Raw genomic sequence first — 10,620 nt, forward strand, 5'->3', positions numbered from 1 at the left:
TTATTGCTTGCAGCGTTTAAACTAGACTTGGCTTCAACTTGCTCAAGATCTCTTTGACTTTACAACCATATGTTTCATTGACTCCATGAGTTTTAATTTGTGGCTAGGGTTTACTTATATTGCACATATTCCAAATTGGACGAGTTTTGATTTGCGACTTGGTTTTGTTGTTGCATTGAATTCTTTCTGTGTGCGGGCCTCCACTACGTGCTCCAAGGAGTCCTCTTCGACTATGTGACACCTCTTTTTCTTTTTCCTTTTAATGACATCTGTGGCTCGAACTCAGTGGCCATATTTGGTTCGAAGAGAATATTTTAAATTTTTACAATTATGCTTATCAGCCTTCTCAATCTCTCGAGTTTCATAAATGAAATATGCATGGTTACACTAGTTTTGATAGCTATCATTTGGTTTCATAAACCAACACTGTTAGAGTAACTGTGACAAAATTTACTCAAGTAAAATATTTTTGTTTTTTTCTTTCATTTTATTTTAATTAAATTATTGTCATAACTCTAACCATTGTTGGTTCTCCCTTTGAAGGAAATAATTTTCTTTGATATGGTAAGACCTATCATAACATTTGAATAATTATCAAGACCAACTTCACACACCTTTACTCATAATAACACTAAATTATGTCTTCTTTGGACAAATGCACTTAACACGAGTTTTAGCTAATGACTTAGGATGATATGATATAACCATTTCCATACAAATACATTTTTTCAACTTGACAATAAAATATGGAAGCAAGCTTTCAAATACATTGGCATCTTAGGGTAATTAGTGTATACTTAATATTCAAAGAAAACACCATAGTTGACTAAGAAGCTAGTTTCATAGTTTTGACAAAGAACCATATATTGTTGCTTAGAAACCACAGTCCATGCATGAAGATTTGGGTTATAAACAAGGCAACATAAAAAATGAATGAAAGTAAACTCCTTGGACAAATTTTGAATAGACTTAATTGTCTTATTATTCATTTTTTACTTGCTATACACCCAAGCGCGAACACATACCCTGTTTTGGAATTCTTACTCAACAAATGTGGGTTCTGTAAGTATGATCTTTCTTCAAATGTGAAATATATACACTGGCACCGTGACACAAGATTAATGAGGAACTTGATTTGACAATTATTTTAATTTACAAAGGTCTAACTAGGACATAATTTGTGTTTGCCATGTATATATATATATATATATGTATGGGGCGATATCTATATATATATATATATATATGTATGTATGTATGGGGCGATATATATATATATATATATATATATATATATATATATATATATATATATATTGCCATATATATATATATATATTGCCATATATATATATATATATATTATTAGTGTAAGATCTTAGTGAAATATTTTAAATGGATAAGTTTGGATTGTAAAGACATTTTTATTATAAGAGAACAACTTATAGTTATAATTAATTAAGCATTTTATGAACAAAGAATAAATGAATAAGAAAATAAAATCAAATTAATAGTTATATTATGCAAAGTAATGATTTCAAATGTTATAGGTATTAATTTAAGAGTTACTTGGGATATTCTTTACATTCACATAAATAAACATATTTATAAAGAGTTATTGCTCACTTTTATTTATCCAATTCTTTGCGTAAATTTAGGTAGCAGTAAAAAAAACAAATGTAAATATGCCAATTTAACATGGTTGGTGCCCACCAAAATTTATGCAAGTTGTTGAACAATTTTAGGTAGGAGATTTATCGATGTTGTATTTAGAAAGAACCCAAATATATGACCAAGAAAGTTGCATGGATTAGTATAAAAATCTAGACATAGCTAACAACTTCACTAGAAATGGAGTAAGTAACTGCTATAGGGATTAATGCACGGGTGGTTGTGGATGAAATACCCTCTCGGGTCTTCCTGGGACCCAAGGAAAACTATTTAATATTAGTTGCAATTGTACAAAGAAACACACATATATTTATATTAATCTGTGATTGACAAAGCAAAAGGAGAAGGATTACCTCAGTCCTTAGTGTAGCCCTGCTGGAGAACTCAATGTGGTGAAGTGGAAGACCTCTCTGCCAACTCCTAGAGTAGAACCTGCACATAAACAAGACAAATCGTAATCCTACAACAAATAAACCTTGATAATCAAAACATCAATATATAAGAATATAAGCTAGCATGCATGTAAGCTACTTATTAATCATGGAATCAAATCAACATGTAAAGGACTACAATATCGACACCATCAAGTAGACAACACATAAACATATCTATATTATTAGATAGAATAAGAATGTTTACAACCATCTTGGCTGGATCAAGCCTCCTCTAATCCTTCAGCTCCACTCTCTCTCTCTCTCTCTCAAATTGTTGGTAGCATAACAATACTAAAGCTCTTGTAAGGAAACTTTGAATTGTTGTGCACATTCTATGCTAGTGCAATTTGTTATGTATCATGAATTTCTAGTAATATAATGGTTGTCACACTTCAAAATATATATTCTTTCATAGGTCAATGATCTAGCAAAACAAACCACACTTGCAGGAAAGTTTATTGCACGAAAAGTAAATCACACTTGCAAAAAAAAAAACACACCAATTACTAAGAGTGACATGTTCTAACATAATGGTTTCTTGGTTTGTTGTAACAATGATGCAATGGTGTATGCCTAGGATGCAATGTATGATAAACAAACAACTTAGAAATAATATTCAAACAAGACACAATTCTCAATTGTAAGCTATTGCTAAAAACAAAATAAAAGTAAGCTACAAATGAGTTGCAACAACAACTAGATTGTCTACAAAAACGAAAATCCATCTTCTAGCCATTAATCCTATGATTAGTCTCTAGAATTACGTAACCCGGAGTTGCAGTAGCAAGTAATGTGATTACAACATTAACAAATATTAGAATTGTAACAGAAGGAAATTAATTGTGTTGCAACAAAAGGAAACTATGAGTTGCAACAAAAGGAAATTAATCAAAGTTACAATGAAACATAAATCAATTAACAACAATGTAACTAATTGTAATTTAACCAGAGTTGTAAGGACTAATCTACTTGTTAATGCTAACTAGTTCTACCAATCTAAGAAGGGGCCACTACCTCTTTAGATGAGATATTGTAAAAGCTTTAATCACATGATCACAAGATAGATATTGAACCAGTGGAACATAGGAATCTTTCAACTACAACAAACAAAAATCGTACAATAGTCAACAATAATTTCTTTTGTTCTTCTCCTCTCCCGAGCTTCGAAGGAAGTTGGTTATATATACAAATATGCTAATGTCTAAACCAAGTGATAGATTATATGACCAACTTGAGCAAATAAGGCGACACATCTTGTTACAACAATATATTTATAATTTGGTACAATTTGGGCAAAAGATGACTTAGGTTAGTTGGGAATTATTGGTAGTTGAGTTTTTCTTCATGATTGGTCACCCACTTGCCTCTGTCACCTTCCACTGTGAGAAACACATGTTTGTTGTATAGCTAGAGCATTGACCGTCAAGCTGTCGTAGTGTTACAAAGTTGCAGTAATGTAAAGTCAAGGCATTCATGAGTTGCAACAACTTTGTTGGTCCTGTATGAATTGCAACATTCCCCTCAGTGATCACGCTGGAGTTGCAATGTCGTAGAGAAGTTTCAACAATGGGATGGAAGAGAGTCGTAGCACTCTGCCTATCATGGTTTGTTGAGTCGCAACACCATTTGGAGTTACAACTAGAGTTACAACAATGTGGAGGAGTTGTAACCACTGCCCTTTTGCTCTTGTATGACAATATTAGTATGAAAGATGACACTTTCATAATATAATGCATAAGAATAAGTGTAAAAGTGGCAAAAACGAGATTAGTCATACCTACACTAGGAATGGAGTAATAGTGGATGAAAAGTGCATAAAGAGGTGAGGGAAAGTGGAAGAATGATATAAAAAATTTTACATATTGGTGTTGACAATATGTCAATTTGGATATCTATTACCTTCCGTTTTGTTGATTCTTACAATTCTCTCCATTTTCATTTTTTCTAAATATCTACCTAACAATGTACGTCAAATATTAGCACAGGTTTAGGAGGTTTTCTAGGATTGAGTTGTTGGTATTAAGAGTATGTACAAGTATTTATGATAGAGAAATTATGACTGATATAAATAATATGCATATATTTTACATGGTGAAACCTAGACGATTTGTCAAGGAAACCTCCATAGACAAGGCAAGGGTTTAATTATTAGGAGAATATTTTTACAATTAGGCTTACCAACCTCCTCAATCCCTCGGGTTTCATAAATAAAGTAGGCATCATTACAATAGTTTTGATAATTATCATCTTGTTTTTTGAACCAATACCATTAGAGTAGCCGTAACAAATTTTACATAGGTAAATTCATTTTTTTTACTTTCTTTTAATTAAATTATTGTCATACTCTAAGAATCTCCACCTTGAAAACAATTTCTTGATACCTTGACCTTGCCAAAGTCCTTCCATCGCCTCTTCTGTAAGCCAAGAGAAACCAAACACCATCATATCTTCTCTAACAATATTGTTTTTTGTAAACATGTTTGCACAATTTTCTTGAGTGTGGAAAGTAGTTTATATCAATATGCTTAGTATTACCATGATAAATGGATTTGTAGCCAAATGTATAACAATTTGACTATAATAGAATATAGTTAAGTTGTTATGAATTCTTCCAAATTCACTTAGAAGACCCTTCAACCAAATTGCCTCTTTGCAAGCATGTGAGACAACAATGTACTCTACCTTTGTGATTAATAAGGTGACACTGATAAATATCTCTGCAAGAGTGAAAACATAACTCAAATTAGACCTCTTGTCTAAATCATCTGCATAATATTAATCAATATAGCCACATATATAGTCATTACAACCATTAAAGGTGATTCCATGATCACTAGTGCCTCTAAGATACCGAAGCACCCATTTCACTACATGCCAATGTTCTTTTCCTAGATTTGCCAAGTACCTGCTGATAATACCCACTGCATGTTGCATACATCAATCTTCCTACTGCATTAGAATAAGATATATAAGAAATATAATATTTTACTTCCTTACTAATGGGAAATAAACTTGGAGAAATCTTAAAACGGGAAGCCACAAAGGGATATTTATAGGTTTCACATTATTCATCCCAAATTTTACAAGTAATTTCTCAGCATACATTTGTTGTGAAAACCCAAGGTTGCCATTTTTCATGTCTTTGTGTATTTCAATGCCCAAGATTTGTTTTGGTGCTCTTAGACCCTTCATATAAAATGTCCTAGCCATTTGAGCCTTCAACTTGTCGATCTCGTCCATTCTTTTGCTTGCAACATGCATATCATCAACATATAACTCTAAGATAATGAATATACCATTCAAAATTTTGAATTACATACAATGGTTATACCCACTTCTAGTATGGTTTTAATTCATAATGAAGGAATCAAATTTCTTGTACCATTGCTTGGGTGGCCGCTTTAGGCTACACAATGATTTCTTGAGCTTGCAAACTAATATTTTGTGACGTTCCACAATTTTATTTATTTATTCCATTTATACCTTTTCATTCAATCTCCATGTAGAAATATTATTTTCACATCTAATTGCTCTAAATCTAAACCAAGCAAAGCAACTAGTGCCAACATAATACAAGTAGATACAAGCTTAACAAATAGTGAAAATATTCCATGGAAATCTATACCTTCTATCTAAGAGTAACCTTTTGCAGCCAATATGGTTTTATACCTTTCAATATTATCATCAACTCCTTTCTTTAAACTGTAGACCCATTTACATTTGAGAACCGTTCTATTTATAAGAATTCCTAACAAGTCCCAAGTTTTGTTCTTCTCCAAGGCACCCATTTCTTCTTTCATTGATACCTTCCATTTGGCATTTTTGATATCATCTATTGCTTCTTGATAATAAGAAAGATCCATGTCATCAATAATTGAAGCAATAGATGAAATAAAATCGGTATAAATTTTAGGAGGATTTCTCTCCCATGTATATCTTCTAAGTGCTGGTCGTGGAATTTCTACATTTTCCTAAATATATTTAGCATCTATGGCTTATTTATCATTATAAGCTTCTTCTTACTTCGTTGTGACTGTAAATGGTTGGGTTTCCAACTAAATTTGTTGAATTAATGGTCCTTGTTTGTGTACTTGTTCTTGTTTCAAAACATCTTCTATACTGTCTAATTTAATGAGAAGAGATTCATCAAATATCATATCTCTGATGCTGATGATTTTATGGGTATGAGGATCCCATCATCTATATCCTTTAGCAACATCATAATAACCAACAAATATACATTTTTTTGATCCAAGGTCTAGTTTAGAACATTGATTCTCAGGAGTAAAAACATACAATTCACAACCAACAAATTTTAAGTTTGAATAATCGCAGAATGACCTGTCCATTCCTATTTAGGAATTTTATAATTTATTTCTATTGATGGTGATCAATTTACAAGATAACAAGCAACAATGATTGATTCTACCCACAAATCTTGTTGCAAATTGGAATTGTTGAGCATGCTTCTTGCTCTTTTTAGAAGAGTCATATTCATGTGTTTTGCTATGTCATTTTGCTAGGGTGGATATGTAGTGGTTTTGTGTCTTATGATCCCATCTTATTGCAATACCTTTGAATTCAAAAGAAGTGAACGTGCCTTCATTATCCATTTTTAAATATTTGAATGTTTTGCCAATTTTGCTTTTTACCATTACTCTAGATTGTTTAGATGTATTAAACACATCAAATTTTCTTTTCAAAACACAAACACACACTTTTTTTAGAGAAATCATTTATAAATGTTACAAAATATGATGATCCTACAAAAAAATAGTAGGGGATGACCCCCACATCATAATGAATATAATAAAAAATTCCTTTACTAACATGATTGCCTTCTTTAAATTTATTTCTACAATGATTTCCAAATATACATTGTTTGTAGAAATTCAAATTTGGAAGTAATTTGTGGTTCTTTAGTACCTGTAGTCCTTTCTCGCACATATCAACCAATCATTGATGCCATAAATGCATGGATTTAGTTGTCTCCTTAGATGCCATGGCTGCTTCATTGATCTGAGTACTTCCACCCGACTTGTAAACATTTATTGTCTTAGTAGCCTTCAAGACTACTAAAACTCCCTTGGACACCTTCAATGCTCTCTAACTTGACCTGTAAACATATGACCTCCAGAATACAAATCTCCCAAAGAAATTAAATTCCTCTTTAGTTTAGGCACATGTCTCATATCTTTTTAATGTTCTTATAATACCATCAAACATTTTGATTTTGATACTTCCCACCCCATCAGTCTTACAAGAAATGTTATTTCCTATAAGAACAATTCCACCATCAACTTCTTCATATGAAGAAAACCAATTTCTATGTGTACACATACGATGAGAACCACCATAACATAACAACCACTCTTCATAGTATTGAGGAACATTACTGATAGAAAAAACTTCATCAATCACACTCGAGTTTGATTCAATTGAATTTTCCTCTTTTTGGAGTCATCCTTGCATTCCTGTCTCGTCCAACAATCCTTCTTGAGACCCATAGTCTTGTTATAGTACCAAGATTTGAGTTTTCTCTTTCTGCTTTTGGACTTTGGGTTGGATGTAACTCTCGACTTTTCTCCTCTTTCCTTGGACTAGCCTCTAGCCACCTTTGCTTTTGGTGTGGAGGTTTCAATACTTGATTTCCTCCTCATATACAACAAAGCTCCAACAACATAATTAAATTCAAGAGTTTTAGTTTAATTTAAGTAATTAAATGATCCCACGATTCAAGCAATGAACACAAAAATGCAACTTCCTTATATGCACCTTCATTTTAATATCCATACTATCCAATTGGAAAATAAAAGTATTAAACACATTCAAGAGATCTATAATTTTCATACCTTCTTTCATTTTTCATACTGCATAGTTACCTCTTCTAGTAAGTTCGGTTCATTAATGAATTTGTCATATAAAGGCCTTCTAACTTAGCCCACAAGCTTGTTTTTGTTTCTTCTCCAATGATGTTAAACAATACATCATCAACTAGACATAACTCAATTGTACTGAGGGCTCCAGTAACCATGTCCTTCCACTCTTCATCAGTCATTGTTGCAAGTTTCTTCCTCCTTCTGTATGATGTCTTTTTGTAAGCCTTGTTGCACTAATAAATCCCTCATTTTAGGTTTCCACATTTCAAAGTTGTTTTTTTCCATTAAAAATTTCAACTTCAAATTTGGTATTTTCTATCTTGCCATTATCCTCTGTAGAAATTTCTACAAATCTAGCTCTGATACCATGTAGAAATTCTTTGTAGATTCAAAGTGCTTATGTAATTTTCTAAAAAAAAACACTTGAATCTACTCTACTCATCGGCGGAAACAATAAACGATCAATGAAATCACAAAACATATAAGAGAAAGAACTCAATCACACATAACACAATGATTGTATGGATAAATCCATGGCTAAAACCCCTGCTAGATTTATATTGCATTAGTCAAAGAATCTAGATGAATACAATATACTCTGCTCAACCTTGAGTTCAACCTGCACAAGTATTTTCTATTCTCTACCTGACTGAGTGTCTTTGGCCAATACTTAACCAAATTTTTAGGCCTCAAAGCTCCTAATTCCTTGTGTTGTTCCTCAAGGAAGGAATTAGCTAGGGAAAATTTTAAGAACCTGTTGTGGTCACCAACAACCCCCCTTCTTCGCTTGATATTAGCAATAACATCAAGCAAAGGGGGGACCCTGAACAAAAATCCCAAAAATATTTTGTTAAAATTTTTGTATTTTTCTCCCTAAGGCTTAAATCGCATCGCAAGGAAAGGCTGAAGCATTACTCAAGCGCGAAAAGCAAAACTGCGAAAGAGCGACGCGAAGTTCATCGCGTCGCATGCATCCCAAGCGCTCTTTAAAAAGAAGACCTTCAAGAAGCGCCGATCGCCGATATGCGATATCGCACATCGCAAACGTCGCACTAGGCGGCATAAACCATTGAACAAAATCTGCGATCTGCGATATCGGCGATCTGCGATCTGCGATGACAGCGATCTGCGATCTGCGATATCGGTAATCTGCGATCTGCGATCTGCGATCTGAAAAGACTCATCACACGATAGACCCAAGATTAAGCGCGCGCCTTAAAGGAATTTAATGACCGCATGCTTGAGTATCAAGGAATGATTGCATCGCATTTATCGAAGAGTCAAGTCATGATGAATGTCAGGATTATGCATTCATTAGAGTTTAATGCTTTCATGTCAATCTTTTCATTTCCCTTCTTCTTTGCGTAGACTGCAAGACACGCAACTAATATAAATCTATATGCAGGAAACATCTGAGGGAAAGAGGAAAGCGCCAATCAGATAGCAGAGAGAAGATGCCTCCGCAAACGGATGCCGCATGCAGCAGGACCGCGGATTCCAGACTATCAGCCAACCGGCACTGATGAAATTAGACTATCCAAGACTCAGAGTCAAAGGCGCACAAAAGCAGCGTGTTCACAAAAGATCCTGAAGCTCAGACTTGGTAAAGCAGAGAAAGAAGCGCATGAGAAGGAAGACGCTTCAGGAAAGCCTGGAACAAAGAACGGAAACAATTCTCAAAACAGGGGGATGTCCATACAGCACGACTCCTAACTCACTCAGTCATTCGCACGACCGGAAACCGAAAATAGCAACAGCAAAATCAGTTCGAGAAGAACCTGGGTTGTGCTAAGTATACACGCGGCGAATACACCCAGCTAGAGAAAGGTTTTCGAAAATATCTTCTGGTCTGCCGGAAGGAGGTGCCAGCTCTTGTTATTTCCACTTTTATCTCCCAAGTGAAAGAAGAAGGCGGCCAACCGACTCTTCCCAGGAAAACGTTGCACTGTTGACAGCACTAAAGAGAATATACAAAAACGGTCAGAAATTAGATTTAAGTTTTAGAAATAAATTTGCTTTTAGTAAAGGGCGGTCATTTGAAGCCGATTCCCTAATTTCGTGTAATTAAGATGAGTTAGTTAGTAGTATTTAACCCTTCTCATGGCATTTGGAGAAGGGTCCGGAAATCTGTCAAAAAACTTGTCCTCAGAACATGCACTTCTGCACCCTCAGAGGAGGTTTTTGATGAATGGATGGATCGAGATTTATTTATGTTTGCATTTTAATGTCTGTTACTGATGTTGCACTTCTGTACTCTTAGCAGATATTAGAACAAGTAGAAATAAATCATTATTGCTTGAAGTTTATTAGTGAAGTCAGTCATAAATGGTACTTTTATCTCTTGACTAAATTCTGCTAGTATCCCTAAAGTGATATGCAGCTGAGTTCTTTATATGTTACTGTATGAATGTCTGTATTACCATTTCGCACTTCTGTATGGTGGGGTCATTTATTTATGCTTGACATATAGAAAACTGATTATGCGATATGCTGTTCACAACTATTCTGCCTAACTTCTTATGCAGAATGGTTCATCTTTATTGATTTATATTCTGATAACAGTTGAATGATCTTTATTACCAGCTATTGTTAGAAATCTTTCTAGATCGCATAACAAAAGAAAACACCCCGGGTTA

The sequence above is a fragment of the Pinus tabuliformis genome, chromosome 8 (genome assembly GCF_031772625.1).
Source record: "Pinus tabuliformis cultivar Carrire ecotype Pingquan chromosome 8, CPIR1, whole genome shotgun sequence".
Lineage (NCBI taxonomy): Eukaryota > Viridiplantae > Streptophyta > Pinopsida > Pinales > Pinaceae > Pinus > Pinus tabuliformis.